This window comes from Peromyscus californicus, unplaced genomic scaffold (genome assembly GCF_007827085.1).
Source record: "Peromyscus californicus insignis strain IS unplaced genomic scaffold, ASM782708v3 Scaffold_7__1_contigs__length_154581171, whole genome shotgun sequence".
Classification (NCBI taxonomy): domain Eukaryota; kingdom Metazoa; phylum Chordata; class Mammalia; order Rodentia; family Cricetidae; genus Peromyscus; species Peromyscus californicus.
The window spans coordinates 140,949,558-140,965,267 of NW_026294595.1; the positions used below are offsets into that span (position 1 = coordinate 140,949,558).

Sequence of the window (15,710 nt, forward strand, 5' to 3'; positions counted from 1 at the left end):
GTACGAAAAAGGGGAGAGGTTTAGGGACCAGGGATGGAGCTCACTGCTGGAGTGTGCTTGTTTCAAATGCATAGGAGACCCTGACAGGGAGTGGGGGAGGAGAGGAAGGGAGGGGGGAGGGAGGGAGACAGACAGAGACAGAGAGAGAACATATAACACTTACCCCCTTCACCTGCCCACCCCCGACTTCAGCTCTATTTCTGTCTCCTCTTAGAATCCCCCGCAGACAGCCAGGAGGAGCCTCTAAACTCAGGACCGTTGACTCCATTTCACTGACTTGTGCTTGGCTCATGGGGTTCAGATGCCCCAGGCCTCTAGCTCCCTAAACACCCTAAGACATTTGCACATGCTCTCTCTCTGCTTGGACACTCACCTCCTCTGTCCTCTCATGGACCAGCCCCTCCTCACTGTGACACCTGACCCGAGATGCCCCTGCCTGTCCCTTCCCCTCTGTCCTCCCTGGTCACTTCCTCCCAGAGGGTTCTCAGACCACCTGTGGAAACACCAGCTTTCCTGTTTGTCTCTCCCTGCCACCAAGGATGGAGGGCCCAGAGGGCACAAGCCTGTCTGGACCCTGTGGCCCCAGTCCAGCACCTGCCAAGACTGGATACATGATGAGCCAGCAGCTGACAAGACGGACCTGACTGAGGTGGCCACGCTGCACATGCCCCTGGGCAAGGGCAGCCAGCGGCATGTCTTACTCCAAAGGCTTGCTGAGGGCTGGCGGGACGACTCAACGCTGATGACCTGAGCTCAACCTCCACAAGGAGTGAACTGACGGGTCCCCTGGCCTCCACCCACATGCTGTGACACACACATACACAGTGTAATTAAAATGAAAACTAAAATCTGTAGGAGAGAGATAGAGGACAGGGATGGGTGCAGGGAGCCGGGGTGGGCTGGGGTGGGTGGACCCGTCAGTCCAGTGCAGTCTGTGTGTAGAGTATGGAGGGCTAGTAGAGGTGACTCTGCCTCTCTGGGGACACCGCTGAAGTTTTGTTTGTCACACATGCTCCTGGCATTGGTACCAGAGGCTAGGAGACAACAAACACATCCATCCTCCTGACCCACAGTCAAGAGTGGTGTGGCCTGAGAGTCTGGAGGGCGTGGTCTCCACTCAGAGTGTGGAGGCCCAGCTAGCCTCAGGCAAGAGCTCTCCGGTCGTCCTTGGCAATGGCACCTACACAATGGGACAGTCACCAGTGTGACCAGTCAGCTCGTGGGAAGAGCACCGAGGAAATCAGGGTCCCCACTCTTCTGTAAGGAGGGGCTGAACACTTCCCTTTAAATAACTGAAAACGTTTGTCTGAAACTAGATGTGACTGGTCTCTGCCTAGAGCCAGCCGGGACAGGGAAGGACTGTTGGGCCGCCTGCCCAGAGAGGGACACACATCTGTGAGCAGAGACCGGAGGTGGAGGAGCCCAGCCAATGACAATAAACAACACTCCCCTGGGGAAATGGGAAGGTCAGTGACAGATGAGGTGGACTAAGGAAAAGTCCAGCCTGCCCAAACCAAACTGCCCGGCTTCACACGCAAGGACCCTGGGGAACAGAATGTGGCTGTCACCGCACACAGCAGCTTCTGGCTCCAGCTGTCCCTGCCTCAGCACATGCTTTGCTGGTTTTACAGACCCTCTGGCCTGATGCACACTCATTTCCCTCCAAGTCTGCTCATGTGACACTAAGCAGGTGTTTCAGCACGGCTTCCCATCTGTCCTCATCCAGTCACTCACCCAGCGCTGTGGTCAGAAGGGCCATGCCTTGGAGCTCAATGTCCCCATGTCCCCGAAGCCTGGCAGCTCTGTCTATGGCACAGGTCCAGGCTGGACCCTCCTTACCATCCCATCATCAGCTTCTCTGTCTGGAGGTGGCTGGTGTCCCCTCCTTAGCCCTCCTCCCTCCAACCTACAGTCCCTCCTCCATGGTGGCCACAGGGCCACCAATCTAGTTCCACCACACTGTGCACAAGCCTTGACAGCCCTGCAGACTCCCGTGTGATGGTCCCCTACCTGTTACCAATCACGTCTCCCCAGTTCTTCCCTCAGCCAGGCCTGCTCCAGCCTAGCAGTGCCCTATGCTGCCCCAGGACCTTCGCCCAGGTGCTTCCCTTGGGAAGACCTTCTCTACCGTAGATACTTTGGGACGATTCTTCATCTTTGTCAGAAGTTTGTTGGGTCGTGCCCGAGTGGCCTCTCCTTCCCGACTTGGTTCCTTCATGGTATTGTGTAGATGAAAGAGGAGACACCAGCTGCTGCAGGAGCAGCAAGATGCCAGCAGATTGGTAACGCCACGGCCACGTGGCAACTTACAGTGAATAGAAATGGGTTGTTGTAAGAGCTAGCTAGCAAGAAGCCTGCCACAGGCCATACAACTGATAATTCATATAAGCCTCTGACTGATTATTTTATAAGCGGCTGAGGGAATGTGGGGCCAGGCAGACTGGAGGAATTCGGGACCTCGGGGCTGGGTGGGACCTGAGAAAACTTAAGGCTACAGTATTGTCAGCAATTGACAAATCTTTTTTTTTGTTTTTTGTGACTGATCTCAGAGTCAGCTCAAGAGTCAGGGAAAGGGTTCTTGTTTTCTCTTTCTTCTGTATCCTGTGTCTAGACGACAACCCTGTGAGCAAGCCCTCAACAAACCTCTGGGTGTGGGGCTGGGCAGCAGAGTCAGCGAGAGACTCCACAGACGCCAGACTGGAGGCCTGCGGGGCACTGGCCCACAAGGGGCCTGCGGGGGCTTCCAGCCTGCCTTCTGCCTTGATCATGTGGTGTGGTCGCTGAATCTAACGGGGAACTGTGGCAGGAGCAGCCTGGGCAGGGGCAAATAGGGAGGCCAGGCGTGGCAATGTGGAGGTGCTGGTCATCCTGGACATGAGGCGGGCGAGACACAGGGACCGGGTTCAAGGGGAAGGAAAGGGGTGGAGGGGGGTCTGCAGCTGCTAAGCAGTCTAGTGGCATGCGTTGGCCATGGGGTTTAATATTATTCTAAGGAGAGTTCTTTTCTGTGAGACAAGACTTATTATATAGCCCAGGCAACTCCAAATTCAAATACTCCTCTTTTAGCCTCCCAAGAGATTACCAGCGTGTGACATTGCAGGCAGGTGAAGGGTTTCTTTTCTCTCAAAATAAAAACAAAACAGGATTTTATTTTATTTGTGTGTGTGTGTGTATGTATGTGTGTATGTATAGGTGTGTGTATATATGTGTGTATGTGTGTGCATGTATGTGTATTTGTATGTATGTGCATATGTATGTTTATGTGGTATGTATATATGAATGTGTGTACATGTATGTATGTGTATATGTATATGTATATGTATGTGTGTATATATATGTATGTATGTATGTATGTATGAGTGTTATGCTTGTGGGGTGCAGGTCAGACCTTCTGGAGCTGGCCTTACAGGCCTGCCTTGGGTTCTGGAAACTGAACCCAGGCCTGCCTCTACACCACAGAGTCACCTCTCTAGCTCCAGGAAGTTTCTCATCTGCTGTTTGGGCCAGAATTCAGGCAGTCTGTGAACTTGGGAGGGAGAATTCGTGTTTGTTTATTTTCTTTAACCTCTAACTCGCATTCCCCACAATCCTGGGGGAAGCTACACACTCCAGTGACAGGGCCTGGGACTCGGTCACCAGTGAAATCAGGAACATCTACCTATCAGTCATCGCAGACATTTAAAATATCACCCCTGGTCCCAGAGCTGCCCACCCTCAGTGATACGGCATGGACACGTAGGGAGGGAGGTACACACCAGTTTATAAGACAATTTGGTGTAACTGACTTCCGTTGTGACTCTGAGCATTTTCTTCCTTCCACAAGTTAAAGCGGCATACAGATGTATGTGACTTCTGATTATGCCATTACAGGATGCAGGTACACCTCCCATTCATCTACTTCCTATGGGAGCCATTTTGGATAATGGCTTTACCTGTATTTAACACATAACAAACAGAAGGTGAGCAGGCCCAGGAGTTCGGGTCTCACCCCTGGCACCTGTGGTGGGCAATTTTGACCTGCTGTCACTGGGTTTCAGGGGGTGAGGCTTCTGGTCTGAGCAACAGAGACAATCCCACCAAGCTGGGGGAGCTGGGGTCCCTGGGAACAGCTAAAAGAGAAGGCAGCCTTTGAAAAGTCCAGGCTGCTGTAACTATCACAGTGACATGCCACAGGCCCGAAGTCTTCAGGTTTTTGGCAAACAAACCATCTGGGCTGTGAAGGCAGAGATGGAAGTATGTTAAATAAACCCCGAGCCCCAGCCTCAGGCTGGGCCAAGCTCGTCTGAGAATTGCAATCAGCTCTCCTTCACTCAAGGCTGCTGCTCTCAAGGGTACTGTGTGGCTCACTCTGTATTTGGCTGGTGAGCTGCCAGAGTGCAGGGTAAATCAACTTAAATCAACTTGGTTACATTCCGGATGCCAACACGGGAGCGTTCCGAAATGAGAGATGAGTGGAGGCTAAGAGAAAGATGGGGGATGATTCTGTTCCAAGGAGCAGTGGGTACGGGAGTGCGGGTAGAGGATGCAGAAAGCACCCCCCTCCCCACTTAAAGAGAGGCCTCTGCTGCCTACCTCCCCCAATCCTTTTGACACGGGGTCCCTGGTAAGCCAGTCTGGCGTGGAAATAGCTATGTACGTAAGAATGACCGGGAACTCCTGATCCTCCTGCCCCTACCTTCTGAATGCTGGGATTATAGGCATGTGCCAGCACGCCTGGTTTATGTGGTGCTGAGGGCTGAATCCAGAGCCTTCTACACAGCTCCTGACTGAGCTCCATCCTCAACCCCAGACCATCACTAGGTTCCTGTGGTGGACGTCTGTTTTCTTTCCCTGCCCGGCATGCATTCAAGTATTCATCTTCGTACACTGGGACTGGGTAGCGAGTGCTGACGACTCCCCTGAGGAGAGTGGGTGGATCTGGAAAGTTCTCAACGGCTGGGTGTGTGAACTGTGCTTTAGACAGAGGCTCAGGTGCAAAGGTCCCAGGGCAGGGATCACCCGTAGCACGCTTGAAAACCAGCAGTGAGGGCTGGGGTGGGGGTGGGGTGGGGGGGGTGCTAAGCATGATCAGGATTTTAGAGAGAGAGGTAGGAGATGTGAACAGGCAGGCCCACCAGAGAAGAAGCTGGGGGTTTATCTGAAGAAGTCAGAACAGCCGGGGGAGGGTTTAATCAGAGTGCCATTTTTCAAGGCATCCTCTGTTGCCCTCTTTGGGGAGCAGGGATGCTTGGCTAATCACCAGGGGAAAGAAGGGCCAGGCAGTTTACCAGGGCTGAGCTCACCTCCTGGGCTCCTTTTTTCCTAACTAGTGGGGTTGTTGCTATGGAGACAGGGTGGGTTGTGAATGACCCCAGGGTATCAGGCCAAGGCTGGACTGAGGTGCAGGGGACCTAAAGGGGGTTGCTTGTTTCTAACTGAATGCAGGCTTCAGCTTCCCCTGCAGGACTCAGGCAGCTGGAGCAAATGACAGGGCCCATTCATTCCCCACAAACCGAGTTAGCTGGGAGGGAGGTTCCTAGCATCAGGGAGAGGCTCTGGCCTGCTGAGTCATGATCAGGAGAAACTGGCCTTGACCTCTCAATCCTCCCTCAGCTTTCTGAGTGCAGAAATGATGGTGTGTACCACCACAGCTTTATACAGTGTGGGGGTGATGGTGTGTACCACCACAGCTTTATACAGTGTGGGGGTGATGGTGTGTACCACCACAGCTTTATACAGTGTGGGGATGATGGTGTGTACCACCACAGCTTTATGCAGTGCTGGGGATCGAACCCAGGGCTTCCTGCATGCAAGGTGAGTACTCTCCCAAAGGAGTTGTCAGTCCTTTTCCACTCCTTTCCTTTTAATGGGTGTATGCATGCCTGTGGTGTGTGTGTGTGTGTGTGTGTGTGTGTGTGTGTGTGTGTGTGTGTGTATGCATTCCTGTGGGGTGTGTGTGTGTATGTGTGTGTGCATTCCTGTGGTGTGTGTATGTGTGTGCATTCCTGTGGGGTGTGTGTGTGTGTGTGTGTGTGTGTGTGTGCATTCCTGTGGGATGTATGTGTGTGTGTATATTCCTGTGGGGTGTGTGTGTGTGCATTCCTGTGGGATGTATGTGTGTGTGTGTGTGTATGTGTGTGTATGCATTCCTGTGGGATGTATGTGTGTGTGTATGTATGTGTGTGTGTGCATTCCTGTGGGATGTATGTGTGTGTGTGTGTGTGTGTGTGTGTGTGTGTGTGTGTATGCATTCCTGTGGGGTGTGTGTGTGTGTGTGTGTGTGTGTGTGTGTGTATGTGTGTATGCATTCCTGTGGTGTGTGTATGTGTGTGCATTCCTGTGGGGTGTGTGTGTGTGCATTCCTGTGGGATGTATGTGTGTGTGTACATTCCTGTGGGGTGTGTGTGTGTGCATTCCTGTGGGATGTATGTGTGTGTGTGTGTTATGTGTGTGTGTGCAGTCCTGTGGGATGTATGTATGTGTGTGTGTGTGTGTGTGTGTGTATGTGTGTGTATGCATTCCTGTGGGATGTATGTGTGTGTGTATGTATGTGTGTGCATTCCTGTGGGATGTATGTGTGTGTGTGTGTGTGTGTGTGTGTGTGTGTGTGTATGCATTCCTGTGGGATGTATGTGTGTGTGAGCATAGGTGATGTCAAATGTCTTCCTTGATCACTCTTCACCTTACGTATTGAGGTAGGGTCTCTCACATGGACCCAGAATTCGCCAATTCTACCAGCTCGCCGCACAGATCTCATCTTCTCCTCTTGGCATCTCATCTACAGCTGGCTCACAATTCCTGACTTTTACCAAGGTGTTGGGGATCTGACCCTTGTTCTGTTTGCAAAGCAGATGCTTTCACTACCAGGCCGGCCTCAGCCTCTGTCCCCTCACGTGCAGACTTGTGCAGAAGGATGGGACAGAGGAGGGGTAGAGAATCCACAGGAACCTTTACAGCAAGACTGGAGGGTCCATCAACTCCAGGCAATTCACATCGCCTCAGGACTGTGACACTAACTGGACCCCTCAAAGCTGCCCTCAGGGGCATCTCACCAATGGCCCTTTCCTGTAATAACCAGTTCGTAAGCTCCCCCAAAGAATGCACAGTTGAAAAAAATTTCCTATGCCGGTCACCTCCCAAGACTGAAAGAACACGACAACAGCAATCTTCGAGAAAAATGAAGCTGGGAGATTGGTAACAAAGGGAGGTTTCAATAGGAAACTTCTCCAGCACATCCGTCAAGGAGACACGGGGCGGCAGTCAGGTGCCACCGTAGAGACAGATTCCCAGTGCAGGCTGGTGGGCGCGTGGCATTTGCAATTCAAATACTGGCTGCCACTGCCATCAGGGACAGGATTTTCAGAAATAAGGAATAACTCTTGGAAAAGTTTTGCATTCAATTATAACATCCTATCCTGTCACATCTAACGCTGGGAAACCTGGAGCATATTAAAAAGCTGCCAAAAAAAATCAACTCTTTCTTATTCATATACAAAATAGACTCAGGTTCAAGAATCAGAACAATAAGCATAAAATAATCATGCAGATGAATGACTTGTTGGGAAGTGTAGGAGCCATGTGGACTGCAGAACAGCCATTAAATTCCCTTGCTACAGGACAAAGCCAGCATCCTTCATCACTGCCAGAAATGCTTTTATGGATTTGACCCATAGGGGGTGCTGTGCTTCCTTGAGAAAAAGACTCGCAAATAGATGGCCTGTGGCCTAATCTCTCCCGGGGTGTGCTTGGTTTAAGTTAGCCTTGTGTTTGCAGAGTTAAAACCCAGTGGGCAGGCATGGAGACACACAGCTATGATCCCAGTACTGGGGAGGTAGTAGTAGGCACATATATAAGACCTTGTCTCAAACACCAAACAAAATGTAGAGGTAGTAGGCATTGGGCACTGAAGCCTTTCTTCTTCTGTCCCACCTCTACTGAAGTCGGGCCTGAGGGTGGCTCTGGAAGGAGGACAGCAGCCTGCATGTGAGCCATACTGTGTCTCTCCAGATACCTGCTCTCAACCCTGGTACCCACTTGCATCCCTAATATCCCCTCTCATTCCTGGTACCCGCTCTCATCCCTGATATCTGTTCTCATCCCTGATATCTGTTCTCATCCCTGGTACCCGCTCTCATCCCTGGTACCCGCTCTCATCCCTGATATCTGTTCTCATCCCTGGTACCCGCTCTCATCCCTGATATCTGTTCTCATCCCTGATATCTGTTCTCATCCCTGGTACCCCGCTCTCATCCCTGGTACCCGCTCTCATCCCTGATATCTGTTCTCATCCCTGGTACCCGCTCTCATCCCTGGCACCTCCTCTTATCCCTAATACCCACTCTCATCCCTGGTACCTGCTCTGATCCCTGGTACCTGCTCTGATCTCTGATACCTGCTCTCATCTTTGGTACCCACTCTTAACCCTGGTACCTGCACAGTGACCTTATCTGAACCCTACACTCCAGGTGAGTGCCCTTCAACTGGGGAATCTGGACACAGATACCTGGAGCTAAGAGCCATGAGAAGACAGGGACAGAGAATGGAGAGATGTTCTCACCAGCCCCAAAGCTCTGGGATATGGAGAGCAGAGGAGATGGGAACAGAAGTCCCTTGGAGCGTCAGAGCCTGACCCTGGGGACACTTGATTTGGGACATCTGGCTTCCAGAACCGCCAGAGGAGAAACATCTCTTGTTTTAATCTCCTGGGCTGTGACACTTCTTCTGTACAATGCTAGGAAACCTTGGCATGGCTGAGGAACCCTGTCAGGGCTCAGGCGGACACCTCAACCACCTATATACCACCTCGACCACCTACACCATACACCTAGTGCTCAGGGAACTGAGGAAGTCACACCCGCTTCCTCCACTTTTCCCTCAATCATCCAGCTTTCTCCTCCAACTGTTGGCAACATTTTTTAAATATTTATTTATCTGTGTGTGCCATGGCACACACACATGTGTGAAGACCAGAGGCCAACTTGTGGGAGTTGGTCCTCTCCCCCGGTGTGGGTCCTGAGGATCAAACTCCGGTCACCACAGCAGGCTTGGCAGCAAGCACCTTCACCTGCTGAACCATCTCGCTCACCTCTACCTCAGTATTTGACGCCTCCCTCACAGAGCCTGAAGCCCCCAATGGCTAGGCCAGCGGGCCAGTGAGCACCAAGGATTCTCCCGTCCGTCTCTCCAGGGCTCATGAGAGGCACGTGCTCCACGTCTGGCTTTTTATACAGGACCCAGGGATGAAACTCAGGTCCTCAGGCTTCAGTGGCAAGCACTTTACTAACAGAACAATCACATCCCAGGCCCCATGTCTTCTCCCTCCCAGGAACTTTCTCCTGAGTCTGTGGGACCTGGTCACACCATCCTTGGGGTGGTGCACATCATGGGCACTGGGTGACTTACCCATGTCATAACACTGCTGTACAGAAGGGGAAACTGAGGCTCTGGGGAAGCTTAGTCACAAGTAATGTTAGAGCGGGGGCCTGGTGCCTCAGTTATATAGATCTTAATGTTGAAGGAAGGACCAGACACTTGAGGTTTAAGGGAATTTGGGGATTAAAAAGATAGGTTTTATGTGTATGTGTGAATATCTGCATGTGTGTATGTGCACTGCATATGTGCCTGGTGCAAATGGAGGCCAGAAGAGGGCATCAGATCCCCTAGAACTGGAGGTACAGATGGTTTCAGCTGCCATGTGAATGCTGGGAACCAAATCTGGGTCCTCTGCAAGAGCAGTAAGTGCTCTTAACTGCTGAACCATCTCTCCAGCCCGCTTCTGTTGTTTTAGATGGTCTCACATAGCCCAGGCTAGCCTCAGACTTAAGACATAGACAAGGAAGAGCTTGAACTCCTGATCCTCCTGCCTCCACCTCCTATGGGCTGAGATTACAGGTGTACCACCATGCTTAACTCGTTAAAGGACATTGAGCTCAATACAAGAGGCAGGCGTGGCAGGGGCAGCCTCATGTCTCTTGAGGAAGTTGGGACAGTCTGGACCTTCAAGGGACTGCGTGACCCAGACAAGGCCCAGACCCCCATGCTGAGAGGCAAGTCCCTCGGGGAGGTCTCTACTGCTGGAAGAGCCCAGACTCCAGGGGGCAGATGGGGACTCTGCTGTCAGGACAGGCACAAGGGTGATATGCAGCTGAACGAGGGAAGAAGGGCGCTGTGTGTGTGCGCGCACGTGAGTGTGTCCCTGTGTGTTCGTCTGCGCTAGGGAGAGGAAGCCAGCTGCAGACAGGCAGGAGGGAGGCCAAGGGCAGAAAAGGCTGCCATTGTGAAGGTTGAGACAGCTGCAGCAGGGCTGCCCAGAGAAGTGTCCAGGGCAGCAGCAGTCTCCCCTGTGTGTGCAGAAAGATGAAAGAGGAGACGCGGTCTAGACGGGAGGAGGGGGCGTGATGGGGTGGGCTGTGGTTACAGAAGGGGCACGGGAACCCATCTATGCACCCACTGTGGCCCGGGAGACAGGAGGGAGCTCACCATACAGTCAACAAGCCATGCGGGAGAAAGGGTCGGGACCAGGGTTAGAGGAAGCAAGAACCGGGGCAGGGAGCACAGGGGTGGGGTGTGTGTGTGTGAGTGTGTGTGTGTGTGTGTGTGTGTGTGTGTGTGTGTGCGTGTATGTGGACACGGGGGAGGCAGCATTTACAGATCCCTGCTGGGCGGTGTCCAGGCTCTGAAGGAGAAGAAACTGAGTAAGGAGATGGGGACTGGGGTGTTCACAGAAGGGTCCTCTGAGGCGAGGACACCGGGCCACAGACCCAAGGGAAATAAACTCAAGCATGAGAGAGTTTCGAAGATTCTCTAGTGTCTCAACCTTCCTAAGGCTGTGACCCTTTAACACAGTTTCTCATGTGGTGGTGACCCCCCCAACCACAAAATTATTTTCGTTGCTACTTCATAACTGTAATTTTACTACTGTTATGAACTGTAATGTAAATACCTGCGTTTTCTGACGGTCTTGGGCGACCCCTGTGAAAGGGTCATTTGACTCCCAAAGGGGTCACAACCACTGCTGTGGAGGACCACTGCTGTGGAGGACCACTGCTGTGGAGGAACAGAAGTATAAAGGCCCTGAGGTGTGCCAATCCGTGACCGAGCGGCAGGAAAGAACTCCCGTGGAGCTACTGACAGGGAGGGAGGAGGCCAAGAGAAGCTGGCCAGGAGGGCAGTTCCTAGGGACCCCGGGAACTGTAGGGGGTCTCCATCCTTAGCAGGTGGGAGTCTGTGCAGAGGAGCCACAGGGGTCCTGATGGACTGCCCTGCTTGCTGGGCGGAGGAGGATGGGCCAGGAAAGACAGATCTTGCGGATAAGGACGGGAACAGAGCAGCCCGAGAAGAGGGGATGGGAAGACAGTGGAGGGACTCGGGGCACGTTTTAGGAAGAGTGGTGGGGGACCGACTGTGATAGGTAGGACAGGAAATCAAGCATGGCTCTAAGGACTTGGCCTGAGTGAACGGAAGGTTGGAAGTGCCAAGGGAGAGCCTGTGAGCAGCCCCAGGGAGGGGAGCAGCGAACTGAGGGGTCATGCTGGGCATGGCAGGTTTGTCACATGGGGACCCTAACAGAGATGTCAGCGGGCAGCTGGACCCAGTCTGATGGCCTCACAGCAGGACATGGAGGTAGGAGAGAGGGGCAGTCACAGAGGGGAAGTAACATAGCGGGTGTCCTTCTGACTCGAAGCCCCTTCAGGGCCATACGCACACATGCACACACATGCCTGCCTTCACAGAGTGGTGACTGTCAGGATGCTCAGTACCAGGGCGCCCATGTGAGGACCTCTGCAGGTATCAGGGCACCAAGGCCACAGTGTGGTGGCCACCCACAGGGAATGATGGAATCTAAGTTCTCAGCCAGTGTCCTTCCCCAATGCCGTGTGAGAAGAGTGGGGAGAACTGGGGTGCACAGTGCAATCTGCAAACAGCACCCGTGGTCATTTGAATGTCATTGGTCCCCATAAGATCACAGGGAGCGGCACTATTAGGAGGTGTGGCGTTGTTGGAGGAAGTGTGTCACTGTGGGGGCGGGCTTTGAGGTCTATGCTCAGGATACTCCCAGTGTCACAGCTGACTTCCTGCTGCCTTCTGATCATGATGTAGCCAGCACCATGTCTGCCTGCATGCCACCATGCTCCCCGCCAAGAAGATAATGGACTGAACCTCTGAACTATAAGCTGCCAGCTCAATTAAATGTTTTCCTTTATAGGAGTTGCCGTGGTTATGGTGTCTCTTCACAGCAATAGAAACCCTAATTGTAACAGCACCCCAAGGGGGGCCTGACAGAGCCCAAGCTTTGAATGAATGGCCCACTCCAGGCTCCCCAGGAACATTCTAGAACATGCGTGTGTGGGGGGGTGCAGAGCATGCACCACCATTTCCACTGAAGTCTAGCAGGCATGGAACCATGTGGGAGCTACTGGACTCGGATGGCTGTATGCAGAGAGAAGGTCTGACTGGTAGAAAGTGCTGGAAAAGGCTCTTTATCCCCCACAGCAGTGTCTGGAAATCTGAGATCGGCATTCCAATCTCCCCACCTCCTCCACAGCCCACTGGGTCTTGTCAGGGATTCATGCTGGGGACATGCTTGTGCTTAGGTCCATCAGCACAACCAGGGCTGCTGGTGGTCACCTGGGTCAAGGGGGCCAGCAACATGTGAAAACAGTGAACAGGCCGTGGGTGTTTACGGGTTATCCAAGTCTCTGATTCAATGGGAGCCATATCCAGAAACTTCCATTAACTAGTGGATATTTATTCTGCTGAAATCCAGCACCTCTGGCGTCAACCCTTGTCTGTCTCTCACAAACATGGGCCACGCAGACGCAGGGTAAGATGACTGAACGGTGAGCCTGCTGATCTTTTACGAGAGGCGGGATGTGAAGTTAATTGAAGTGGCGCCAGAAGACCACTGGGCCAGTGACAGACAATAAGCTGGTGTCTGGGCTCAGTGAGCCACGTCGGTCAAACAGAACCACAGCCTGGGGGAGACTCAACTGTCAACCGGGGGCTGGAGGGCTTCTCAGAAAGACCCAGGGTCCCCCGATCCCCGGAAAAACTTGTTGAGGCGAGGACGTGAGGACCTCATGTCACGACACCTGTCGCTGTGGCACAAATGACACTTTTCCCAACAGAGACATATAGCTGTGTGTTTCCAATATCAGCTGTTGCAGTTAGAACCAAACCTTTGCTAAACACGGTGGGCTGGGGCGGCTCAGTTAGGAGAGTGCTCGCCTAGCGGGCAGGAAGCCTGTGCTGCACGCACACAGCACTGCATTAACCGGGTGTGGGGGCTCACACCTGTCACCCCAGCATTTGGGAGGTGGAGGCAGAGAGATCAAAAGTTCAAGGTCAGTCCTGGAAACAATGATTTGGGAGAGGCTGTGCAAGACTCTGTCTCAGAAAATAAGTTATTTTCAAAAAGGGTCTTTTTCTTTTAAAATTACTTTTATTTTATGTACATGAGTGTTTTGCTTGCATGCATGAATGGTATGCCTGGTGCTCATGGAGGTCAGAAGAGCGTATTAGATGCCCTGGAACTGGAGTTACAAATGGTTGTGAGCCATCATGTGAGTGATGGGAACTGGACCTTGGTCCTCTAGAGCAGCCAGTGCTCCTAACTGGTGAGCCATCTCTCCAGTCCCCAGTTTTGGGTTTTTTAAAATAGATTCTGCTCCAGCCAGGCTGTCCTTGAACCCCTCAGTGTTGGGAGGCTGCGGGTATGCAGTACCGGGCCAGCTTGCTTTCTCTCCTTTCCTCTCCTGCCTCCTCAGTCCATCCCTCCCTTCCTTATCTTTTCCTGGTTAGCCTCAAACTCAATATGTAGCAGAGGTTGCCCTTGAACTCCTGATCCTCTGGCATCCATCCTGGGCGCTGGGATTACAGGCTTGCATCACCAAGCCCAACTGTAGCTTCTTTTTAGTCGGCTCCATTAGCAGCCCTCCGCACTGTGAACACTGGCATCTGTCTTCCTCAGCTCAGCTGACCTTCTGGATTCAAGGGCGTCACTAACACAAATGATTAAGGACTGTGGCTGTGATTGAGAGTCCCTCCCCACTCAGGATCTGTTTTCAGCAGCACAAAGACTTACCTAGAGTAAAGACTACATTTCCCACAGCGCAAAGACCTACCTAAAGACTACATTTCCCAGGCTCCTTTGTAGCCACGTGAGCCCACGTATCTTGTTTCTCAGCAATGGAAGTAAGGAGAAATAAGGGCCTGATCTGTGGACCAGATCATGGATCAAGGCCACCAAGGCAGCAAAGGATTTAGACTGATAGCCATAAGCAGCAGATACCTCCACCCCCTCAGCCAGACTTAAACCTATCTCAGTCGGCCTCCCTAGAAGCCCACATGGTTGCTGGGTTTAACCTGACTAACAACCAGGAAAGGAAAACTGACCCATCCTTGAGGCCCTACACACGTACTGTAAAAATGAACACGTGTCATGCAAATCCTAGCAGGGAGCCCCAGGCCCAGCCCACGTTTTAGATTTTTATTCTGAGATAAAGTCTCACTAATTTGCCTCCGATGACCTTGAACTTGTGATCCTCCTACATCAGCCTCCCCAGCAGCTGGGATGACAGGCCTGGCTTGGGGACCATCTACTTTTCAGGTCATTCCTTTTCTCTGTTTCCCGAATGTCAGACTCTGACACAGACTTTTCTCTCCATCATAAATCCCCTAGTGTTTCCCGTTCTGTTTGCCAGGCCGTCCCACATGGCCTCCGTTTCTGTTTTAACTATGCCACAAACTTCTCATTTCACGACTCTCCCAGAACCCTTTGTCGGGGGTGTGGTCTTGCTGCCTATCAGGTGACCAGGCTGATGAACATTTTTGGGGGCCTTAGTATTCATGTTTTCCATATTTACATTTCAGCCAGAGCTATTCAGGGCGTGTGAGTCCACAGATACACCCTCTCTGGCTCACAGCATTCAGTTGTTTAAAAAAAAAAAAAAATTGAGTTTCTTAACATTGAGAGATTTCAATCAAAAAAGTTCAAATGTAGAGATATTTGAGGGTTTGAACTTGGGGCTAGTGTGGGTTATCTAGTCCTGAATGGCAGGTGTACCCTCCAATAGAAGGCACCGCCCTGCTATGTTCCCGCCTCCCAACCGTCTGAAGCACTGGCCCACAGTGACCTCTAACACATGCTCTCTGTAGAGACCCCAAACCATCAGGGTCTGTACCCCATGCCCATGTGTGTGCTGACTCGCCCATGTGGAGAAGCCAGTTCCTACAGCTGAACCTGCTGGTTCTGATGGCGGGAGGCGCATGGCCTGTAGGGAGTAAAGAGCTCCACCCACTCCCGCTGGACATCTGAGGGACTGCAGGTCAGCTACAGGAGGTGCCTGGCCCCTCCTCACTCCCACTCAAAACAATGTCACGTCACTAAGAGGCAATTCCTGGGGCTTGCAACATCTGAGCCACATTATCTGGTTTCACAACTGCCCAGGCTGCTGGCCAAGGTGGGGGAGTGTTTGGTTTTTTTAAATTCAAGCAAGTTCAGTGAGTTGAGTCTGGAGAATTTGGCAAGGGTGAGGTGGCTGGGCTGGGAGTACAGCGTGACCTCAGGCACTATCCTAGTGAGTGGCCTTTCGAACTCGCCACAGAAACTCCGTCAAGTAGGCATACAGGTCATCCCACCTCTGACAGACATATCAGTGTGGTCAAAGGTCTCTCACCATGGCAACCCCTTCGTCATCCTGGTTACTCCCACAATGGGTCAGTGAGTCCCC

The 15,710-nt window shown here is 52.3% G+C and overlaps 1 protein-coding gene and 1 long non-coding RNA gene across 7 annotated transcripts in view; one reads left to right on the forward strand and one right to left on the reverse strand.

Moving 5' to 3' along the window:
- The window catches only part of Sulf2 (sulfatase 2), an 87,388-nt gene that overhangs the window by 30,236 nt on the left and 41,442 nt on the right, over window positions 1-15,710 (reverse strand). The gene's annotated exons all lie outside the window — the stretch shown is intronic.
- The window catches only part of LOC128100410 (uncharacterized), a 38,462-nt gene that overhangs the window by 5,425 nt on the left and 17,327 nt on the right, over window positions 1-15,710 (forward strand). The window lies entirely within an intron of this gene.